Raw genomic sequence first — 25,220 nt, 5'->3', positions numbered from 1 at the left:
AATTTAGAACAACAAGGTAAAATCAGAGGTTTTGTGATCTCCCAAGATCAAATACTTGGTGAGGGATGTTTCGCTGACAGGAATGTACAAGCCACTTATGATGAGCATACAATATCCCTATGCCGTACAGCAGCTCTAAATGCTTGGGAAAAAATTCCAGAACCTGGAAAACCAACTGAGGTATACACAAAGATATTTCAGGGACCGCATGAACCCTTCACTGATATTTTACAAAGACTGAACAGAGCTATAACAAGAGCTGTGTCAGACAAAGAATTAAGAAAAGTATTAACTGAGTCCTTGGCGTTTGACAATGCTAATGCAGAATGCAGAAGAATACTTACACCATTAAAGATCAGATCAGCTCCTTTGGAAGAATGGATTCAATATACTAATGGTGTTCAGTCTCTTAACTACAGTAATGAGGCTTGGATAGGAGAGACAAATCCCAGAGGTGAAAGAAGGCCCCGTGTTACCAAATGTTTTAAGTGTGGTACACCAGGTCATATGAGTAAAAACTGTACATGGGGTACTCCTAGAAGCAATACTCCTTCTAGGAATAGCCTAAACAGGAGACCCCAACCACCTCCTGGATTATGTAGAAGATGTGGCAAAGGCCGACATTGGACCAGTGAGTGCAGATCAAAAATAGATATACAAGGCAACCCTTTACTTGCGGGAAACGCCTCAGGGGGCCTCTTGCAGGCCCCCAAACCAAATGTAGTACGAACATTCCCTGCCACTGTGGAAGAAATTCCTCTCCAGGACAACTGAATAAACCAATGCCTAATGTAAAAACCGATACTGCAATGGATGATAAAACAGCTTTGATAGCTGGATCACAGTTTACGAAGAACACTATAAAACAAATATTTTGGCAGACTTCCATAAATGAACAAAGACCAAAGCTTAGAATTCGAATTAATGGCCTGGTTCTGGAGGGCCTGGTAGACACAGGTGCAGATGTGACTATAATTACACCAAAATCATGGCATCCGAATTGGCCTCTTCAAGAGGTAGATGTCCAACTGTTAGGGATTGGCACCCTATCTCAGATAAAACAGAGTTCGAGATGGGTTGAATGCATAGGGCCAAAAGGACAGAGAGGAAGGCTGAAGCCTTATGTAGCAAATGTAGCAGTAAATCTTTGGGGCCGAGATCTGTTACAACAGTGGAATACCCAGATTAAAATTCCTACACTTTCAGAAAAGGAATACAGACCAATGCATGTTTCTAGGAATAATATCATAACATGCTATAAAAATCAGTCACCAACCATTCAGGCTGTTCACAAACAGAGCACGACTGTTGTTGAACTCTCAGAAGTACCAACTGCCTTACCTTTAAAATGGCTAACTAATAAACCTGTCTGGGTTGGACAATGGCCTTTGACAAAAGAGAAGCTACAAGCTTTAGAACAGCTGGTTCAAGAGCAGTTAAATGCTCAACACATTGAAGAATCTACCAGTCCTTGGAATTCTCCTGTATTTGTTATTAAAAAAAATCTGGTAATTGGAGAATGCTGACAGATCTGAGAGCTATTAATAAAGTAATTCAGCCAATGGGCTCCCTACAGACTGGGATGCCCTTGCCCTCTATGCTACCAAAAGAATGGCCTATAATAGTTATTGACTTAAAAGACTGTTTCTTTACCATACCCTTACAGGAAAATGATAGAGAAAAATTTGCCTTCACAGTACCTAATTATAATAATTCTCAGCCAGTCAAGAGATATCAATGGAAGGTCCTCCCACAGGGAATGTTAAACAGCCCTACTTTGTGTCAATACTTTGTGCAGAAACCATTAGAGATAATTCGTGTAAAGTTTCCACAATCCATAATTTATCACTATATGGATGATATCCTATTAGCTGATCCAAAGTTAGATACATTGGAAAGCATGTTTGAAGAAGTAAAAAAAGTTTTGCCTCGCTGGGGACTGCAAATTGCTCCTGAAAAAATACAAAGAGGAGATTCTATTAATTACTTAGGATATAAGATAGAGCTACAAAAAATTAGACCCCAAAAGGTACAACTAAGAAGAGATAGATTGAAGACTCTTAATGATTTTCAAAAGTTATTAGGAAGCATTTCCAACTTACTGGGTATCATGGGAATACCCAAAGATGGACTACAAAATTTGGCTAATACTCTAGAAGGGGACAAAGAATTAAATAGTCCAAGAGAATTATCAGCTGAAGCTGAGAAGGAATTGGCTCTAGTAGAAAAGACAATTCGAGAAGCACATGTGGATCGTGTGGATCCAGAACTTAAATGCATTCTTGTCATATTCCCCTCCAGACATTCCCCAACAGGTATTTTGATGCAGAGGGAAGATATTATATTGGAATGGATATTCCTACCACGTAAACCAAATAAGAAATTAAAGACTTATATAGAAAAGATCTCTGATTTGATTCAAAAGGGCAAATTAAGACTTCGCCAGTTGACAGGAATGGACCCAGCAGAAATTGTAGTACCATTAACTAATGAGGAAATTTCATCACTATGGAAAGATAATGAATACTGGCAGAGAGCCTGCAGTAACTTTTTGGGAGAGATTAACAACCACTATCCCAAAAGCAAGAGAATAGAATTCATAAAGAAGACTGAATGGGTCCTTCCTCACATTGTACGACAAAAGCCAATTTCTGGAGTCCTCACATTCTATACTGATGCAAATAAATCAGGGAAAGCAGGATATAAATCAGGAGACTTAAGTAAAGTGGTGCAAAATCCATATAACTCTGCACAAAAGGCAGAACTGTATGCCATTCTTATGGTACTGATGGACTTCACAGAACCCTTCAATATAGTCACTGACTCTCAGTATGCAGAGAGAGTTGTTTTACATATTGAAACTGCTGAATTTATTCCTGATAATACAGAATTAACTTCATTATTCATACAATTGCAGGAAATCATCAGAAAAAGGGAACATCCTATATATATAACACATATCAGATCCCATACAGGTCTGCCAGGACCTTTAGCACAAGGTAATGATGAGATTGATCAGTTACTAATAGGTAATGTGCTAGAAGCTTCAGAATATCATAAGAAACACCATATAAATAGCAAAGGTTTGAAGAAGGATTTCTCCATCACTTGGCAACAGGCTAGGGATATTGTGAAAAAATGTCCTACTTGTTCCATCTATAACCAAACTCCATTACCTGCAGGGAGTAATCCAAAAGGTATACAAAGAAATGAAATTTGGCAGATGGATGTGTTTCATTTTGCAGAATTTGGAAGATTAAAGTATGTACATCATACCATTGACACCTATTCAGGATTTCAATGGGCAACTCCTATGAGTTCTGAAAAGGCTGATTCTGTGATTACACACCTATTAGAAGTTATGGCCATCATGGGAATACCTGTACAAATTAAGACAGACAATGCCCCAGCATATGTCTCCAATAAAATGAGACAGTTCTTTGCTTATTATAATATAAAGCATGTTACAGGTATACCACACAATCCCACAGGCCAAGCAGTCATAGAGAGATCCAATCGAACTTTAAAGGATATGCTAAATAAACAGCAACAGGTAACAATGACTCCTAGAAATAGACTGCATAGTGCTTTATTAACCTTGAATTTTCTCAATGCTAATGAGAAAGGAACAACAGCTGCGGAGAGACATTGGACAACAGACAAAACTCCTGAGCTAAACCAACCAGTTTATTTTAAGGATGTGCTGACCTCAGAATGGAAACCTGGATATGTTCTACGTTGGGGAAGGGGTTTTGCCTTTGTTTCTGCAGGAGAAGAAAAGCTATGGATACCAACAAAATTAATAAAAATTCGATTCGAACAGGAAAAACCCCTTGATGAAGAGAAGTAAAAGATCATCCACCAATGTGACATCTCTACAAGTTGTAAGAAAAATTTAACTATCAAAGGGTGGGGTAGGGTTCTGTTTTTGTCTTTCCAGGATAATGGAAATACCCATCTTCCAAAACTCATAAGGCCTTGGATATCCGGATGTTTACAGCAGAAAGGAAGAATCTATTGGTACCAATCTACACATGGTAAAATCTCACTGTCTAACATCTTTCTCTCTATCAATCTAGAAAAGTTGTGGTTCCAATTCAATTATAGCCAAGCTGGCTTTGGAGATGAAATTGGCTCACTCCTTCTCTAAACCCAAGCATATTGCTAAAAGAAAAGTTTAAGAGATTCTTCAGTCCCATATCAGAAGAGCCCTCTGGTGTGAGACAGAAGGAAACCAATAAAAAGGGACCATTCTCTTCTAAATTCTAATTCTCTCCATGCTTACTCTTGATTTCTCAGAATCCTTTCTTACATGCTATGTCCTCTTTAAATCCAAACCTCCCATTTTTGATAACAAATAAGTTTTTCCAATAGCAATCTCAGAAGTCACCAGAAGGAAGATGGGGCCCCAACAACAACAACTCTACCCAATCCAGAATGATGCCATGGTAATCATCATCATACTACACTTCTTGCCAGAATTTCAGACAATCTTACCCATTACTCTAAAACTTGCTGCAGAACCTACAGTTAGTCTAACTGAGATTTAACTATCTGAGCTTTCTCACAGTACCCAACAGAGATAACATCACCCCCTAAACGGCAGGAAGCAATTCTAAGAAAACGACGCCCCTTCTCCCTTAGGTTTCATAATTCTCAGGGTTATGGATGACGGTTATAGGGTTGGGGGTGGAAGAAAATATTAACTCAGGATTGTAAAAAAAAAAAAGGGGGGTGGGGGGAGAAGAAATGGAACAGATAGGTATAAGATATGATGGTAAATCATTGTATATACTAGTAAACAAACTTAGTAAAATAGCAACCTTAGATAATTTGCACTGTAATTTGTACTGTTATAGATTCTTATATGTTGATACAAATGTAAACTATTTTTATACTCCTGTTTAAGATAATTTGTATATTGATACAAATACAGAACTATATTTGTTATAATGTACATATATTTCTACTCTTATTTGAAACATTCTTATATTGATACAAATGTAAATTTATATCTGTCATACTTTATATATGCTCTACTTCTGTTTAGGATATTCGGTATATTGATATATATTTAATATTATTGTCATATTACATATCGCACTATATATTCCTACCTCTGTTATAAATATCTTGTGTATTGTCACAATTTTGAAGTCATCGTTCTTCACCATACATTTGCTTATAGACTGTTTACCTTGTTTATGTGAAGCCTTAGTCCTTAGGTTATTTCGATAGATAAGATTTATAGATTTATAGTCGCCTATGCCTGTCATCTCTATAGTTACGTTAGTTAGGTTATCCAGATTTACAGATACATAGGTCAGATGGGCAGGTAATCTTCAAACACTTCATAGACCTGGAGAATATGGCATTTAAATAACTTAGAATTCTGTTGACGTGAGACACAATTGCTCCTGGCTGCACCAATTGATCCCGAGAGAATGTTGGGCTTCTAAGACATTTCCATTTGGAAGTTTGTCTTTTGGCACAAAATGGCCTACTGGGCAAAGAACTGCCCTTGCCTTGATGGCTGACAGTACAAATGCAATGCTCTCCTTTCTGGACAAGCGGGACACAAGGAAAGCGACCACTGTACTCTGCCAAGACAGGGTAAGATGGTCTTTCAGAAATCCTGCTTCTGAAAATGGTCTGTCAGATACTCTAGGCCTGTAGCCAATTTGAATGCACCAACAATGCTGAGAAACATTAGGTGACTGTCCAGGCTGCCAGCTGTCTTGGTCTACTCTTGCAAGATTCCCGAAAGTTGCTTGCATCCATCTACCATTTCTCAGGGACCATTATGTTCCTTCTCAGGTCTTTGATGGGATTGAAGACTAGCAGTTCTAGTTACAACTTAGTATATATAATATCTTAGATAGAACATATTAAGTATTAGGTTCAGGTTCTTTAGGATAGGACACCTTTGAATGATCTTTATAACATGCTGTTTACCTATGCTCTATACTTCTCTGGATTTTAGTATGTGTTTCTTGCTTGATATTGTTTGCATTGGTTGTAGTTACATCTTATCTAGGTCATTATCTCTCATTATTTCTGGACAATATTTGATAACCATTCCTTTGTATATAGTCTTGTATTAGTTTAGAACCTTCTTATTTAGACAAAAAGGGGGAGATGTAGTGGGTAGCCATTCCAGCTTGGTTCTGGAAGTTCCAACCCCCATTGAGACTCTGGCAACTGTCACGCCTATGAGGCGGGGCGAGGGGAGGCGCCTGGGGACCCGAGAGCTGGATGGGCCAGCGCTCGCTCTGGGTGCGCTCTCGGTGCCGGAACGCTGACCGGTGCAGATTGACTGTGCAGAGCTCCGGAGAACACCGCTGGACTGCATTACACCTTCCCCAGACCCTGCGACCTACCCATTACTTAATTTGTGAGTTACGCCATTAAATAAATATCCTTTTAACTACGTGGAGTGGCCAAAATAATTTCTCCAATAGTCTACAGTAATCTATATATCTATGTACCTCTCTATTATCTATCTGTCTGTCTGTCTATCTATCATCTATCTATCTATCTATCTATCTATCTATCTATCTATCTATCTATCTATCTATCTATCATCTATCTATCTATCTATCTATCTATCTATCTATCTATCTATCTATTATCTATCTCTCTGTCTATCATCTAGCTACATAATCTCCTATTGCTTTGTTATTTGAAAATATACATTTTGGTTGTTTCTTTGGAAAACTTTGACTAAATATATAGATACAACCTTTGACTTTTACTCCATTCTTAAACTCATAGTAGTTATGTCTTACTTATTTTGATCAAATGAGTTCAAGGTGAAAATTAAAGATGCAAGTTCCAGGAACTCCAAGAGTAGCAGTAAAACGAAACATTATAAATCCTTATGGAAAGTTTAAGATTTGGAAAAAAATGTTGAGAATAATAGTAAGGGGGAAAATGTAAATGATATCAAAATAAAAATAGGTTATAATAAGAAGAGTATTTCAATAAGTTATGTAGTTTAATTGGACCTTTGATTATTAAATATGCCTTTTGTAAATTTATGGTTCAATGATTTTATCTGCTTAGCATTTTGATAGGTTATTAATATCTTCCTCATTTATAATGGTTGTGAGCCACAGTGTGGGTTCTGGGAACCAAATGACATGTGCTCTAAACCACAGAGCCATCTCTACACCCTGACTATTTCTTTATATAATACATTCTTACATACAACCTACTAAATGTGTATCTAAGTGCTAAGTATGAAGGGTACAAAGGAAGTAAATAGCTCACTAGTTTGGTTAATCTCATAATTGGAGGAAGGGAAGTAGAAGCTGATGAAATACAGTTAATTTTCATTAATTCTTTTCTTATTTAGAAATTCAGGCCGGGCGGTGGTGGCGCACGCCTTTAATCCCAGCACTCGGGAGGCAGAGGCAGGCGGATCTCTGTGAGTTCGAGGCCAGCCTGGGCTACCAAGTGAGTCCCAGGAAAGGCGCAAAGCTACACAGAGAAACCCTGTCTCGGAAAAAAAAAAAAGAAATTCAGTTTGTTTTGCAATCGTTTACCACTTGTGCAGAATGGGAGAACATTTATGTCACATGACATGCACATTCTCAGCTAGGGTTGATGGACCATAATCTGAATTCTTGCACTGTAAATTAGTCTCCTTCTCATGATCTGCTATCACATTTAAAGCAAGTTGTGTTCCTTCGCACTCTTTACAACAACATGTTGAGAACAGTGTGTCAAGGGCAGAGCAGCCACGCAGGAGAAAGTACTCCCAGTTGACAAAGCTGAAACAGTTGGAGCAACGAAGTCACTCAGGAAGTCACTCAACCAACCAGCTAACTAGTCAGCCATTCCTGCAGGATTGAACTAAACCCTAAGCTAAAAGGAAATCGAGCAAATACATGATTGTACAACAGTGAGATTGTATTAAATGCACTTGAATCGACCACTTTACATGGCTCTTACATAACTTTGACGTCAAAACAATTAAGAGACAACCATAACCCATAAAGAACAAAATATTGATTGTGTGAACGGTGGTTCCCCACACTCTCCCATACTCAGTTCTTTTTTTCTTGATGCCTAGAAAACATTTTATGATAGAAAGTGTTACTTTTCATGGTGAAGAGATAAAAAGTCAGTGATGTTGAAGATGTGCTCTCTGAGGTGTGTCTTTTGGGGCAGGTAAAACTTGGGTTGTAGTAGCCAATTGCAATTTTGTCTATTGGTGAATAAATAGACCATCTGTTGACTTCTGAAAACAGCAGGGCAACACAAAGCTGATGGAATCTCTTAGCACATGGTAGATTTAAAAAATAATTGCTCTCAAAGGAACACTTACTGTCAGTGTGTGTGTGTGTGTGTGTGTGTGTGTGTGTACATACATGGGGATGTGTGTGTGTGTGGTGCATGCATGTGAGTATGTAGGCATTCATGCCCACTGATAAGCATGCAGAGACCAGAGGAGGAAGTAAGGAGTTTTCCTCCATTGCTCTTAGCTCTCCTGCCTTGAGACAGGGTCTCTCAGTGAACCATTTTACCATGGTGGCTGGGCTGGCTGGCCAGTGAGCTCCCAGGATTCATCAGTCTCTGTTTCCTAAACCACTCCAGCCCCAGCCCCGGTGCTGGCATTACTGGCATTAGATGCTCGCACCCCTGTTAACCTTTGCCATGAGCACTTAGAATTTGACCCGAGGTTCTTGTGCTTCCTAAGAAGTGCTCTTACCCACATACTCACCTCCCTAGTTTCCAAATTTCCCTTCTTCCCCCTTGAAGTATTAGATATTGAGCCCAGGGTCTCATGTCTTCAAGGCAAGTTTTCTACCACTGAGCTGTTTACCTTCAGCCCTTACTGTAAGTCTCTTCAGGTGAATCTTTATAGATGGAATTGCCAGGTTGAACAAATGAAAACATGAGATATCCGTCAAATTTAAACTTAATTATAAGTAAGAAAAGATAAATTTTAAAAAGTATAAATATGGCCCAATTATTACAAGGTTGAAAATTTATCTGAAATTCATATTCAGTTTGGCAGTGCTAGAGACAAGCCACTTATTAATCTTCTGCCAAGAGCAGAAACTTGGCAGTCACAATTTTTGGAGCTACTCATGCGGAAGGGTATGGCTACCATATTCCCACGTGAGGTTTTAGCTGAGTATCTCAGGTCTTCATATAGCTCTTTCCTTTCTATATTAGTTTGTCAAATAATGAATTTCCATCCCTAGCACAGAGAAAGCCGTGAACAAGTCAACCTTTCTCAACCAGCTTTCGATGTTCCAATCTGTTTTTAGCTGTTTTCTCACCCTCAGCTCTCTGTTCTACCCCAGATTCCAGATGTACTGGTTGCTGCCACTTTTTGAGAGCTCTGCCATATGGGATAATTGTTTTTCTTAGTGTTTTTCTTTTTCAACCTGTTTAGGGTTCGCGTTATTCAATTATTCCACTCTGGTTATCATTTGTCCATCTGCTTTCAGCTTTCTAAACTCTTCCATTCAGGCAGAGAAGAGAGGCAAATACCGGTTTTTAATCCGCTTTCTTTCACTAAGAGTCTGATCTAGATGTTTTAGTAGGTGACATTGAAGGGAAAATGAATCCCAATCTCAAGCTTAAGTAAACTGCCCCGAGACTGGAGAGAACAACATTTTCATACAAAACTCCAAGAGCACAAGGAAAATATTGATGAAAAAATATATTGTACTTCCTTACAAATATTAGGAAACAAAACAAAACAAAGTGATTTATTTTTTTCTAGAGTGTTTATATTAAAATACTTTAAATTAAATACCACAAACATCTTGGATTTACAGCAGGTTGTAAAAATTTTCATAGCATTAAGATATCTGTTAATGTAATTAAAAGATACAAGGAAACTATTTCTTAGTGAAATACAATAGACATGTGGTAAAATTTCCTATACCTACTCAAAGTAAAAACGTACAGGAAAGAAGAATGAAAAAACAAGATGATATTCCCATCAAATATCAAAACTAAAAACCACTTTATTTACAAATACCAAGAGCAAATTTCACACTTGTCATTAGATGCTCAAGAAAGGCGGTTTATAACCCTCCTATCTAATCACACGTTGCTGGAATTTTCAGCCACCACAGTGAGTAATGAGGAGAAATAAATGATGTAAGAATGAAAAAAAAAAAACCCCAGCAAATGCAGCCTTGTGATTTACAGATAAAAGGTAGTTTGCATATAAAATCTATAGGGGAGGTTCAAAAGGTCCTTGAGAGGACTTGGTGCAGCTCCGGGTGGCACAGGAAGTGCATAAAAGTTAACTGCAGTTTTACAAATCAGTAAGAGAAAAAAGTCGAAAGTGTCATTTTTGGAATATATAAACTAGATATACTTAGCAGAGTCAGAGAAGCGAGGATTTAGCTTTTCCAGAGGTATTTATAAAACCCTACTGAAAGATATATTAAAAATCTGGATAAAGGGAAATATACAACATGGAGTGAGAAATTCTAGAACACATGTGTATTCTATGGCTCCTAGTTAATCTTAAGTTTTAATCCAATTTCATTTCAAACCTCTTAAGAGGTTTGTTGATTTTCTCTGAAATTAAAAAGCAGATCCCCAAATGCTTATGCGTGAGGAACATTCTTAAGGATTTAAGGATGCAAGTGGAGTGGATTCACTTCTGCTGAAAATATGTAGCAGGTCACTTATTGACCAGTCGTGGATCTCTGGGAGAGTCTCTATCTGTTGCAAAAAGAAGCTTCTCTGAGGAGGGGTGGACTGTTGACGGGCTAGTTTCAAGTCAGCTTGACACAGTTAGAGAGTCGTTTGGGAAGAGGGATGCTAAACTGAAAAGACAAATGCCTCCATAACATTTGTCTGTTGGCGACGGACCACTCCTCCTACACCATAAGGGAGCAAATACAGAGACCCACAGCCAGACATTACAGAGAGAGTGAGAGACCTGGGAACACACAGCCCTAAATGGGATGTCCATCAAATCTCTCCCCTCAGGGTTCAGGGATCCTTGGGGAAGAGGAGGTAGAAAGAATGTGAGACCCAGAAGGGATGGAAGACACAAAGGAACAAGGACCCCTGGGCAAAGCTCATTTGAACTCACAGAGACTGAAGCAGTATGCACAGGACCTGAAGGGGTCTGCCCCAGGTCCTCTGTGTATATATTATGGCTTCCAGATTAGTGATTTTATGGGATTCCAGAGTGTGAGAATGAGTGGGTCTTTGGTTTTTGTATTTTTTTTTCTTCTCTTGGGCTCTTTTCCTTCTGTTGGTTTGTCCTTTCCAACTTTGATGTGATAGTTTTCGTTTTATCTTATTATATTTTATTTTGTTATATTAAAAAATTAATGAATGAATGAAAACCTAGCCACTAGGGTAAAAGTTAACACATGAATTATCATTTATACCTGATGAAAGAGGGAAATCAGTTTTCTCCAATGGAGCGTCACTGGGTATATCAACCACTCCAGGGCAGGCTTCATGTTCAGGAGTAGTTCACCAATACAAAATGAACTCCACAGGTGTTTTTATTCAGTTATGGTTTGGTGGTTTGTTTTTTGGAGTTGTTTGATTTTCTTTTTGGGTGTTGTTTTATTTTACTTTATTGATTTTGGGGTGTTTTGTTGTATTGAGTTTTTGGGTTTTTGAGAAAGAACTGAAAGTTGGGAGGGGGGGAAGGATTTAGAAAGACATGGAGGAGGAAAAATATGATCAATATATATGTAAAATTAAAATTGTTTTAAATAATAAAAATATAAAAGAGAAAAATATATAATTTTTTTCTGTAGGCAAGTAGTGCATTTTTTAGTTAGTGATAGATGTGGGAAGGCCAAGCCCATTGTGAGTGGTGCCATCCCTGGGCAGGTGGACCAGTGATACATAAAAACACAGGATGAGAAATCTACATAGAGAAAGTCAGTAAGCAACACTCCTCCACGGCCTTTGGATCAGCTCATGCCTCAGGGTTCCTGTCCTGACTTTTGTCATGGTGTATGACCTCTTATGAGATGAAATAAACCCTTTTCTTCCTAAGTTGCTTCTGGTCATGGTATCTTATCATAGAGACAGACACCTTAGCTGTGCTAAGGGCTGAGAGTTACACTTTTATCTGTGGGAATAAGGATAAGTGTTTAGAATACCTTTAGTAATTTTATTGGTTTAAGAAACATCAGTAGTAGGTTCTCCTCTTTGGTCTATCTGATGTTTATGAAACTCAACATCTCCAGCTAAGACTCAAGGAAAATTGTGGAAGAGGGGGTGGAAAGATTGTAAGAGACAGAGGCCCAGGATATGTAAGCTGCTAGATAGTGTCCCCTAGAAATGACATGAAAAATGCACCTCCAAATTCCAAGAACTTGGTTGCTTGGAGAACACTAGGATGACAAGACCCGTTGACAGGCCAACATGGACAGATGAAATTTCACATGGTCCCATCCCTAATATAGGGAGACTCAGTCTTTTCAGGGACAAGCTACCAATACAGGCTGTCCAATCCCAAGTGGTCAGCTCTGGACACACTTATATAGAAGCAAAGCTCAATATACTTGGTAGGTTGTATAGACATGTGTGAATATATATACATTTATAATGCACATAACAATAATGAGTAATGAGATCATGAATTTTGGAGGGAGGAGGGACATAGGAGGAAGTGGACAGAGAGGGATCATGGGAGTGATACAGATGCAGTGATCTTGTATGAAGTTATCAAAAATAAAATGATTAAAAACATGAAAAAAGTGACAAATGGATGGAGTTTGAATAGCACACTAAAACAACGCAACTGGTGGCTAAGAATGAGACTCACATGGTGATATTTTATCAATTATAAAGGTATTAGTAGAGCTTTACAGAGAGCAGATGGTCTGTTCAACAAGTGTTGCTGGAACGCTTGGGACAGTGCCATAGCATTCCTGTCTCACAGTTTGCGTGGATTCGTTCCAGGCAGATCAATAGCTTAGATGTAAAAAAGGCCAAACTTTAAAACACTTAGCAAAATATTGGAGCAAAAAAAATGGTGATTTCAGCATGAAGGCATCTGTTTAAAATGAGACAATGATTTAAGGCACAAGCCAAAAAAGCAAAATGAATTGATTATTTTGTTTATAATGAAATTACAGTTTTCTGAATTTCACAAGAAACTGATGTAAAATAAAGCTATATTTTAAGAATAAAATTCCAGAGAAAGGTTAACATCTAGAATATGTAAAGAATAAGAGAAAGATGTCAAGCCAGTAGAAAAGCAGAGAAAGGTATTGGTATGCAGTTTATACACCCAAGTTGGCATCAAAAATTGAAACTAAACTTTGTTGGGAAAGTGCTGATTAAAACCTGAATGGGCCACATATGCATAAAGATGCCACAATAAATCCATCACGTTGGATGCCAACCTAAAAAATAAGTTATAAAAAGGGTGTAGATCAGGCAACATCAGGTAATTTAAACCTAGACAGCCTAAGTTGGAGTAAGTTGTAGAAGAGGTTTTATCTCTCTATTCATCCATCCATCCATCCATCCATCCATCCATCCATCCATCCATCCATCCATCCATCCATCCATCCATCTATCTATCTATCTATCTATCTATCTATCTATCTATCTATCTATCATCTATCTAGTGGACATAGCCTTGATTCTACCACTTGCTGTGTTTTCTAAACCATTTCCTGATGGGCTTGTAAAATGTCTCGGTGAGTAGAGTGTTGTGGCTCAACAGTGCAAGCCTGAGCACCAGGGTTTCATCACCCGAAGCCATGTCAATGTGGAAGGAGAGCACTGACTCTACAGAGCTGCCCTTTGACCTTCATACATGTGCCCACGGACACATCATGCATATAACACATAATACACTACATTAAAAAACTGAATCTGTAATGAGGGTAAGGTCGGGAAAGCTATTGAAACTTTATTAAATGTAATATTAAACTATTAAAACTACTCTGTAGGTTTCTATAATTCAGTGCTGTTACCATGGTTGCCTTTCCCCTTTGGTCTAGGGGAAGATGGTCCTCTTCTGAAAAATATGTGATGTGCCCTTAAGCACCTGTGTGGCAACCCCTGCCTCCACCCCCCCCACCCCTAGATTTTTATTCTCCTCTCTCTGACCTATAATTTTGAACTTGTTTTCTCATCTGCTAACTTGGATTCAATAAATACTAATTATCAAGTACATATCAATGTTGTATCAAAATGAGATAAAGAGGAGCCTAAATAAACATCAAATTTTTACTAAAAAGATCCATGTGTCTTTATGGAATTATGATTTATAATTTGGGCTTTAAAGTTTGGGAGAATTTTCCTTTACTTACAAAAGCATTAGTTATATAATATCAGTCTCTAACACTTGCAGGGAAAAAAATGTGAAAAGCGGCACCAAGAGAAATCATGGAGGTAAAAGGGAAGTGTATGCTAACACAAAGAGGATGCTGGGGACATTTAAAGTTCAGAGAACATTCATTAGATGGTCCCTTTGCATTCTCTTCTCTCTGCATTAAACCATAAGGAGGTATTTTCTTCTCCAGAACTAATCAGAGGAATATTTGAGTTATGAAAATACATATTTTAAAATTGATAAAAGATGTGTTATCTTACACATGAGTCAGTAAACTGATGCTGGCCTTTGAATGAACAGCAGGATACAGGACACTTCTGAATGCTCTCCTGGGCATCACAGATGCTTTTGGGGATTAGCTGCTCATTTCCTAAATAGATTTATTTGATAGCTTTCCTTGTTTAATCAAAGGATGAATTGGAAAAATAAGAACAGATTGTGATAACCAGAAATACATGAACTTGACAACCTGGAAGAGGAGCAACTGCCAGTGGACCAAATAATAATGTGGGAGAGTTGGCATGCAAAGTGTATATGAATAAGAAATACAAATTTTGACATTTAAGTTTAGAACAGGCTGCTTAGGAGTGGATTTTGAAGAAAAAAAAAACAACACTTTTAATTTCCCAAAAGATAATATTCCAATGAAACATGTAATCAACTGTGTCATATATTTCTCTCTCTCTCTCTCTCTCTCTCTCTCTCTCTCTCTCTCTCTCTCTCTCTCTCTCTCTCTCTCTCTCTCCTTTTAGGAAAGACTCTAGTTCTATTTTGGTTCTGTTATTCCTAAAGTGTGAACAACTTGATCCTCAATCTCTTGATTATGGTTGATACCTTGAGAAAAAAATCATCTTTTTAGAAAACTGGAATTTCTGTTCTAGTTGTTTCTTAACAATGTATAATCTTTCAGTAGTTACTTAGCATCTTTAAGCTTCTGATGGCCCATTTCTAGACCAAAATTAGTAACTAAAGTGTCATGAAAATCAAAATGAAAATGCATCTAACTGTATGCTGAAAGTTTACATTTTATGAACAGAGCAAAATAAGTTATGCTGGATATACATTCTCCGCTTTATAATTTCCCTTTGGGAATTCCTCAGCACTGTGTGTTTTCGGATCCTTTGTGTTGGCAATTGAGGTTTTACTTTTTCATTCATGTGTCCAGCATTATGTAGAAATATTCAAATAGCCACAACCAATTAAGCACTTATCTCATTACACATTTAAGTAAAGAACCATAAAACCATAAGAGAGGTGATCACCACTTCTCCTTGTATTGTAGCTAAAGAAACAAAGGCAGAGGGAAGTGTTGGGAACTTGGAGATACAGCAACAGCTCAGCACCAGATCAGGGATGGCTTCAGCTGTTGTGAGCAGTTCCTAGTGCTAAACTTCCTTGATTCCACACTGCTTCCTTTTCATAGACAGGCACAGAAGCCAGTTGGGTTGTTGACAATATTTTATATAGGAACTTCCAAATAACAACTAATTATTGCTATGAGTACTTAATGACAAATAGACCAGGAGCATCACTCCTAAGCGATCAATAAACATTACCCAGGTAGAAAAAAACAAAATTGAAATGTAATACAACTGTTTGTAGTTATTCAAAAACTTCTCATATAAGGTCCATATCTGTTCACCTGGGTCTATGTCTTTGTCTTAACACGTCTTTCCATTTGAATGCAGGAATATATCTATGCTATGCTAACTTTCATGATTTCTCAGTGTCTCCTGTCATTTCTTATACAAGTTGAGGATAATTGCCATTTTCCTAATACTGTTTTCACAAAGTAACTGCCTGAACTTTCTTGTCCATGGGAATAAAGAAGAAGGCTTATATGGGTGCTGTCAACTGTATAGTACACCTCTGATTGTTGGTACCTTGTGCTTTCCTTGCAAGGGAGTTTTACACACATTCCAAAACTGAGCTAAGGGTTTTTTAGAAAGAGCAAATTGAGCAAATTGATTCAAGACAAATTAAACCAAGTATTATACTAAGCTTCTCATAGGAAGAGATGCTGTATATTTTTCCATGTGTGTATGTATACACATATGCATGCATACGTATTTATGTAGAGTATATGTATATAGAAGGAGGCAGAGTCAGACATGGAAAGACATAAAGAGAGAAAAATTTATTTTAAGGCTTTGGCTTATGCAATTTTGGAAGTTTGGTGAGTCCAAAACTGATGAGGTAGGCTGACTCAAGAAAAAGTTTGAATTCACAGGTAGTCTATTGTCAGAATTCTTCCTGGTTTAGATGAGGCCAGTTTTACTTCCTTTTGGACCTTCAGTTGATTGGATCATTGCCTGTTTATTTAAATGTAATTCCCAGCCAAAATACCTTCACTGAAGATGTAAGACTAATATTTGACCTTACTGCTCTAGGCAATGAAGCTGATAGATAAAATTAATCCTCTCACCATCTCAGATGTTCTGAGCATCACACCACTCAATGCATCAAGACATTATCTGGCACATGACACTAATTAAAGGTTGTGGTTGCTCAAGAAGTTCCAATTCAGTTTTGAGAACAACACTGGAAAAAAATGACAGCTGTCCTTAGATCTAGAAGAAATGACAGGAGACACTGAGTGATCATGAAAGCAAACACAGCGTGAAGAGATTTTTCTACTACATGGCCAGAGCCCCCATGCAAATGGAAAGATGTATGGACATTGTCTAGACCAACGGACACACAATAGAAAAGATGTCTTTACTTTTAACTGCTTTTCCTGGCATTTCGAGAGACACCATTCTTCCCAGTGGAAGTGTGTGTGTGTGTGTGTGTGTGTGTGTGTGTGTGTGTGTGTGTGTGTGTGTGTGTGTGCTCATGTGGAGGTCAGAGAACAATCTTGGGTATCAGTCTTCACCTTCCACCTTGGTAAAGACAGTCTCTGTCGCACGCCACAACCTGTGCTAGGCTACCTGGTCTGCAGTCTTCCAGGGACTCTCCCATCTCCCCAGCCCACATCCCCACAGGAATGGGTTCAATACTGTCATGGGCTCCATTTGGCTTCTTTGTAGCTTCTGAACTCAGGTTATTGGGCTTGCATGGCCACTTCTTTATCCACTGATATTAGCCTGAGATTTGCTCTTTATCTTCCTCTCTATACCCTTCTGAGAAATGGGTATAAAATAAAAGCTGCCCCCCACAAGCCCCAGCACCACACACTTTTATTCGTCACCCTTTGTTCACATGAAGAAGTCCTTACAACATGAAGAGCTTCTGCTCATAACAATAGCAGTTATGAAAGAAAAGTAGTTCCCAAGTGGATCTGGCTTCCGCCAAATAAATGGATCAGGAGCTTGCAGGGCAGCAGCCTCACCTCCCTGCTCCTGCTGTTTGGCAGGGCTCTGCCCAGTGCCTGTGCACACGGGTCTCCTTCCCGAAGTCACGTTTAGACATCAGCAGTTTTCTGCTCCGACAGGACTACTGTTATTCCCTTCTTCATTAATTGTGATTTCCCCAAAGCTGCTATTTTTTTAAAAGGTCATAGTTTATATTCCTTCCTCAATCTCTTTTCCCCAAACAACCTTTCTGATTTTCCATTTATTTCAAAGTAGTTTAAAATGACTATTTTTTTTTAAGAAAAAAAATTACAAACACCCTTGGCTCTGATTTTCTCTCTAGACTTTGAATCACTCTCCCTGTGAGTCACACAGGAGCTTGTTTTGTGTGACTGGTTCTGTGGCTTCTGGTATGAATAAATCATCATTATTCTGTTTCTTCTCTTTTGTTCCATGCTCTTTGTCTCTAACCTATTAACACAGTTGAACTTATAAAAATGGCTGCTCACATTGCACTTGACCCAGGAGGGGATTTGTATGCTGCCAGAGTGGAGGAATTGGTGGTGTTAGCATCAGCTTTGAATAAACTGGGAAAATGAGACACACTGTTTTCAGTGTCCTTCCTCTCAGAGGCCCTCCTTTGACTCTTGAGGTTAGCTTCACTACAGTTCAGCCTCCAGCCAATGACTGTTAAGGCTCATTGACTTGTGACCCTTCGTAGTATAAACCATTTCTTAGGTGTTATGAACAAATATCTACTCACCCCACACAGGGCACCATACACAAGTATGGCTTGTTTAACTAATACATTTATCTAAGAGCATGGATGAGGAATGCTAGAGCATGGATACAGGAGCATGGTTGAGGGCTTGTCTACAGGAGTATGGATAGCCTTTGCTGCTGTAGAAACTGTGTCTCTGCCCGAGCAACTGTTAGCTGTTTATAACTCCTTGGAGAGGAACATGGCTAAGCTCCTTCTCTTTCCAGAAAGGAAAGTTAATGAGTCCAATCTTGTGCTGATCCCCCTGATAATTACAGATGTAAGGCAACAGTCATGCCATGCCCAGAGACCATGGGCTATAACACTCTTCTATCTCTAAAAAGCTAACTAATATTTAGGAAAATTTCATGTCACTTAATGTGCTGTGTGTGTGTTTTTTTTTTCTTTTTTGTCAATTTGATATAAGCTAGAGTCATCTAGGGCAAGGGAACCACAATTGAAAAAATGCCTACATTGGACTGACTTGTGGGCAAGTATGTAGAGGCATTTTCCTGACAAGGCACACCTCTTAATCCTTTCAAGTAGTGCCGCTCCCTGGTGACCAAGTATTTTTCAAATCTGTGAACCTATAGGGGCCATTCTCATTCAAACCACCACAGGTTATACAAGAAATCAGGCTAAACAAAACATAGGAAGCAAACCTGTAAACAGGACTTCTTTTCCATCTCTGCTCCAGGTTGGGCCTCTAGGTTTCTGCTTTTTGAGTTCCTTCCTTGGCTTCTCTCACTGATGGGGTATGGCCTGCGGTGTGTACATTTCACAATGCTTTCTTCCCCAAGTTGCTTTTGCTCATGGCGTTTATCACAGCAACAGAAAGCGAGCTATGACACTTAACTTTTGTAATCTAGGAAGGCAGCAAAGAAAGATATTTATCTCCTCAAACACAAAGTGGAATACACAATCTCTTGACAGATAACACATCCTTTAAATCCCACTATAATGCTAGTTATATACTCGGTTAATCTTTAAAGAATGTTTTGCTGTGTAGTAAATGGACACTTTCTGATAACTATACCGAGTTTTCCATCTTGGTTTCGCTTTGTGGATTGGTATAGCTATATCCTACTGGCTTATTTACAGTGTTGGCTGCTAAGGTCTTGGACTTTGTTTTATTTTCTGTCTTGAGTCACACTGGCTAGGACACTTAATCTCTTGAGTACATGTGTCTTGATGGGGAATCTGTTGGACTTTCTAGTTTGCCTTCTGTCCGTTTAAAGATGCTTGCCTCTGTGTACGCATGTAGGCAAAAGCATGTATACATTGCAGACTTTGAAAATTGAACTATGTTAAGATCTGTGTCTGACTTCCAAATGTTTACCCTAGACACTTCCTTGTGTTTTGCAGTGCTGTGGACTGATCCCAGGTCTGAAGTTTGCTAAGCAGATGTCCCACCAAATGAGTCTCAAGTCTGACCCATCCACCTGTTTTCACTGTTCAACTACTTAGCCTAACTTCACAGTTTGATTAGCCTCCTCTGTTCATTAAGTTTTACTCTACAACTCTATTAGTGCATTAAAGTAACCCATAACATCCACCTCAATTCCTATGGAACTGGGGACTAGTTGTTTCTGTTAGATTCGCAGTGGTTCTCAACCTTCCTAATGCTACAACACTTTAATACAGTTCCTTATGCTGTGGTGACCCTCAACTACAAAATTATTTCATTGCTGCTTCATAACTGTAATTTTGCTACTGTTATGAATTGAAATACAAATATCTATATGCAGGGCTTCTGTTATATGACCCAGTCATTAAAAAAAAACAACTGTGTTTTGTACTGGTCTTGTCTTTGTACCTTTATGGAAAAAAATTTAAAACCCCTTTCAAGTTGTCAGAAACATTAACTTTCTGGCTTCTTAGCGGCTTTGTGTTGGAGGTGGCCCTCTTCTCCTGGAGGCCTGCCCTTTGCCCTTTTCACAGGGATGCATGCAGGAATGTTGTTTCTTGAAGAGCAGCCGGAGTCTCACTCTTCATTGTGACCTGACTGAGTTCAGATTTTAAAAAAGATTTATTTTTACTTGCATGTTATGAATGCCTGTGTGTGAGAGGTTGTTGTGGGAGATGGAATTACAAATGGCTGTGAACCACCAGATGTGGGTGCCAGAATCCAAACTCCGGTCTTCGGCAAGAGCAGAAGTACTTTTAACCACTGAGCCATCTTTCCAAACCCCGTCAAGAAGTTTCGATAAGATCACTTCATCCAAGAAGCAGAATCGCATGCCCTTGTCTATAGTCTGCTAGTTAAAGCCAGCGTATTCTGTTTATTAAAGCAAGTCGCCCATCCTGCTTAAGCTCACAGGGTGGGGCGCGTCCAGGAATGTGGACTAGGAAGAGAACATTGGGCTGTCTCCATATACTCCTTAGCAAGCATAGGGCTGTTGACCAAGGCCAGAAACACGTTTCTCACAGCCCCCACTGAGGCTGCTGCTTCCTTATTTTCCCCCTCGTTGGTGAAAGGGAGGAAGGGTTTATCTACTTTGCTGGGGCAGGATGACAATTTGGGCACAAAATGCTTCATCACCCAGATGAAAGCCTCTTTACAAAGCCAACGGACGATTTTCCCCCCAAAAGAAAAATATAGAAAGAAGTCATCTGTTGCTAGGGAAACCACAACCTTTCGGTGTGCTGATTTAGAAAAGAGACATTCAAAGCTCTTCATTGGAGGAACAGGGAGGTTGCATTATGAACTGAGAATAAACAGAGGAAAAAAAAATCATTCTTTTGAGATAAAATATTCCATTATTTTTCATCTTGCTAAAAATATTTTATTCTCAGGGGTTCGATTTGAAATGCAGCCCTTTCCTCTTCCTGCCATTTTTGTCCCTCCTGCATATGAAACTCCCTTTGAAGTCGACAGGATCTTTGCATCTGGGCAAAACATCAGAAACGGAAGCTGTACTGGGCAGGCCAGCCAAAAGCCATTCCAACCCAGCACGGCTAAGAAGCCATGGGATCTCCCCCTTCTGCTGGCGTTCCACCGGGGACTCTAAGTGAAGTGTTTCAGAAGGCTTTTCAATCCTAGTACGTCAGAAGACTGTGTACTACTGCTCAAATGGTTACGTTTTAAAACAGAGTGAGATTTGCTTCATGCCTTTGAAAAGGCTGTTCTATTTTCAGGTGTCTGAAAGTTTTAACTTCAGCAGTTCGGTACAGATTGAAATACCACGTCTACAGACATTTCAGCACCATGACCTCTCTGTTGAACAGGAACACACTTCCTCATCCTATACTTTGGAAAGCAGACTCACTGCATGCTGGTCTCCAATCTGTCATTCTAGAACACTTCACCTCCTAAGGCCCCGGGAACTTCAGTTTAGACGCTCTTCAGAGATCTTTCCCTCATGAAAACATGAAGAAAGGCAGGATAAGGGTAGAAATGATTACCCAAGTAATTTCTGGAATATTGTTATTCCACAGTTCATGGCTGGGCATAGAGCCCTGGCTGGTTTTCTGACAACCACCTGTGGAAGGATTATTTGCAGTCCACAGTGTTTGGAATGTGAAGCATCCCTCACAGACCTTAGTACTTGGCCACTTGGCATCCAGCTAGTGCTGCTATTTTGTAAGTTTGGAGAACCCTTGAGAGTGTGACCTCGTAGGCTTGTGGGGATGGGTCTTTAAAGGTGATTATAACCTGCCACTGGTGTCCTGATCCATCAAGATGTGAACAATCTCACCACTGATTGTATCACTCTAGCTGTCACTCCTTCCAAGCAATAAAGTAATAAAATACTTTATTTTAAATAAAATAAAAATAAATAGACCCCTCCTGCCTCCCTTAAATTGTGTCTGTTAGGTACTCCATCATAGCAATGGGAAAAGGTACTCCATCATAGCAATGGGAAAAGGTACTCCATCATAGCAACGGGAAAAGGTACTCCATCATAGCAACGGGAAAAGCAACTAATACTCAGTCCAAAAAGGAAGAGAAAATGCACCCAAGATTCGAGGGGAATGTTATTATTATCTGTCTTTGCATGTAGACTGTAGGCTAATATAGGAAAAATATTCTAAAGGGCATAGCTTCGCTTTCAAGGTACAAGGTTGCTTGTTGCTGACTATCATTGTCAGTCTTTTGGGTAGAGCCAGAGAGGGATGTCAATCAGGAATCCAGGCAATCCACCGCGGAGCAAACACATTGTGCTGTTTGTGCCAAAGTGAAGAATGACAGTCAGTCCATGAAAGGGATGTTCCCACAGCTCCTCCAGCAGTCTCACACACCTCTTTCACACACGTCTTTGCTCTGTAAGTTCAGGCCAGCGTGAGGGGAGAATATTTTATTTGTCATCGGAGTGTCTGCATGAACATTTATAACCTTTTAAGCCCCTTCTCCAAAATGTCTCAAAAAATTGGTTGCAGCTACAGAATTAAATACAAAATTGGAAATGAGTGCAGCCATAGTTAAAATGGACATTCTACCGAGAACCATAAACCTAAATAAATACCAGTAATGGTGTATTCAGCCTAACTTAAAAATTTAAAAATGCAATATTTAAACCAGCAATCTGAACCACTGTTTTGCTTTAGTCACGTGGATCATACTAGGAAAGGCTACACGGACTGATTTTCCAGTGACATTTAAACTCATAACTTCCCACAGGAAAAAGCCATGTTAGCTAAATTTGCCCAAAAGGAAATGTGAGAAAAGATATGTGAATTACTGGATACTATATGGGAAAAATTTTAAAGACATATTTTTTAATGGGTGTATCTCTCTCTGAGTGTTTTTGTGCATGTCTGTTCATCTCTGCCTGTGCATGTCTATGTATGTGTCTGTATTTTATGTGTCTCTCTTCTGTCTGTATGTCTTTCTCTCCCTCTCTCTGAGTATTTGTGTGCATGCCTGTTCATTTCTCTGTGTGTGTCTATGTATGTGTCTGTGTTTGTGTGTCTCGTTTTGTATGTATGTGGGGGGGGGTTACCTGGGGAGGCCAGTAGAGGGTGTTGGATTTCTGGAACTCGAGGTAGCTGACCTGAGGTTTGAGGAATTCAACTCTGATCATCTGGAAGAGTAACAAGTACTCCTAACCACTGAGCAACCTTTCCATCCCCCTTTATAGGACATTTTAATTCAGAAAACACAAGAAAGATAAGGGTTTACAAAAAGTGAATATGCTATAATACTTGTTAGCTTTATTAAAAATTATTGAATTTAACATAGAATATCATGCTATAAACAAGTCCATTGATGTATTAGCTACACACCGAGTCATGTTTAAAAGTTAAGGACAGAATGATCATTCCAAGCAGTAAATATCAAGAGACATAAGCCAGTATCTGAGATCTCTTCCTAGAAATGGGCAGCTGTAACTTCAAACAGGCACACACACACACACACACAAAAAAAAAAAAAAAAAAAAACAAACAAACAAACAAACAACAACAACAAAAAAAAAAAACAGGGAGAAGGAAGCAGTAACTCTTCCATAGAGGCTTAAGAGTATAAAAGATAGGAAGAGAGCTTCAGAGCATCTTGGGAAGAAAGCCTGGAGGATAAATTTGGGCAAAGCTGTATTTCCTGGTGTTCTGAAACTTCAGACAGCTCACGAGAGGATCAGAGCATGTTACATGGAGAATCAATTCTAGAAGCATCTGGTGTTCAACTCTGAGGGAGACTGGAGAACACAGCATCGCGTCTGGTGACTGCTTGACCCCCACTGCTTTTGGCTAGACATGGGACTGAAATCACAGTAGTGCCTATTCTCTCATGGACCTCTTTACTGAATGAGTATGTGGGAAACCTTTGACGAAAGCAACAGGACTCTGGTGAGACAGGGGTTTCCACCTTTCTCTTCTCGGGTCATTGAGACTGAAAACTTTTTGACATAAGTGGACCACTGCAGAGTTTGAGTTTATCAGCCAACGCTACTTTTTGGCCCTGCCCACCCTATCCTCCCCAGGATGCCTTCCCAGTTCATGGGACTCTCAGGTACTCATTACTGACCAGAGGGACTGCTTCTTTCTGCACAATTTAAAGCCCAAAAATGATTGTTCCTCGTGGAGGAACAATGATTCTCAGATGAGGATTCAAGAGGAACATTCAATATGCTCTGAAGAGAGAGTCTTTGACACACTTGACACTCTATACTTGTAGTTCCAGGGTGCTGTCCCCATTGCACACTTAGTATGGTGATGCTGCTGGAAGGCAACTGTGTTGCATGTATGGTTCATTCCCTCCTTGAGGGTCTTGGCAGGGCACATGCCTTGTGAGGTCACTATTATTGGGATGATCATTTCCTTGGAATCTATGACTGGCCCATATACAATATTTGGGCCGTGATTGACACCTTAGATTACTAATGAATAAACAGGATAGTGTCTGTGGCCTGTATGTTCACATATATCCCAGATACCAGACAAGATCTAGTTCACTGAACACAATGCATATATGAAGGCCAATTCTTTGAATGGCTTCATCCTGTCTATGGCCCATTTGAAACATACCCAACCTGCAAGTTGGCTTATCCTACCTTGGATGTGGGTGTTTTCTGGATAGATGTCAATGTACAAAGTTGTTTCACACATAGGAGTGGTACCTCTTTGAATGCTCTTGAAGAAGGTCCATGTACTTGTCTATACTAGAGGTCTTCATACTTGAACGAGAAGTCCCCATTCTTTGAATACTCCAACAACTTCGCATAGGGAAAGTGCTAGGCTCTGAGTTAAACCAGATGAAGTGATTCCTGGTGTCCATGGCTACTGGCCTGTGAACAATGGTCCACGATGAACTTCATCTTGTCACACAGATGCCTCCCATGGCTGTGGTAGCTATGGGGCTAGCAGCTGAGTGTGCCCGTACTCCTTAATTTTAAATATTCTTCTATAATAATTGAGGACTTAA

This window comes from Peromyscus maniculatus, chromosome 17 (assembly GCF_049852395.1).
Source record: "Peromyscus maniculatus bairdii isolate BWxNUB_F1_BW_parent chromosome 17, HU_Pman_BW_mat_3.1, whole genome shotgun sequence".
In the NCBI taxonomy this organism is placed as follows: domain Eukaryota; kingdom Metazoa; phylum Chordata; class Mammalia; order Rodentia; family Cricetidae; genus Peromyscus; species Peromyscus maniculatus.
This window is presented reverse-complemented; position numbering follows the sequence as displayed.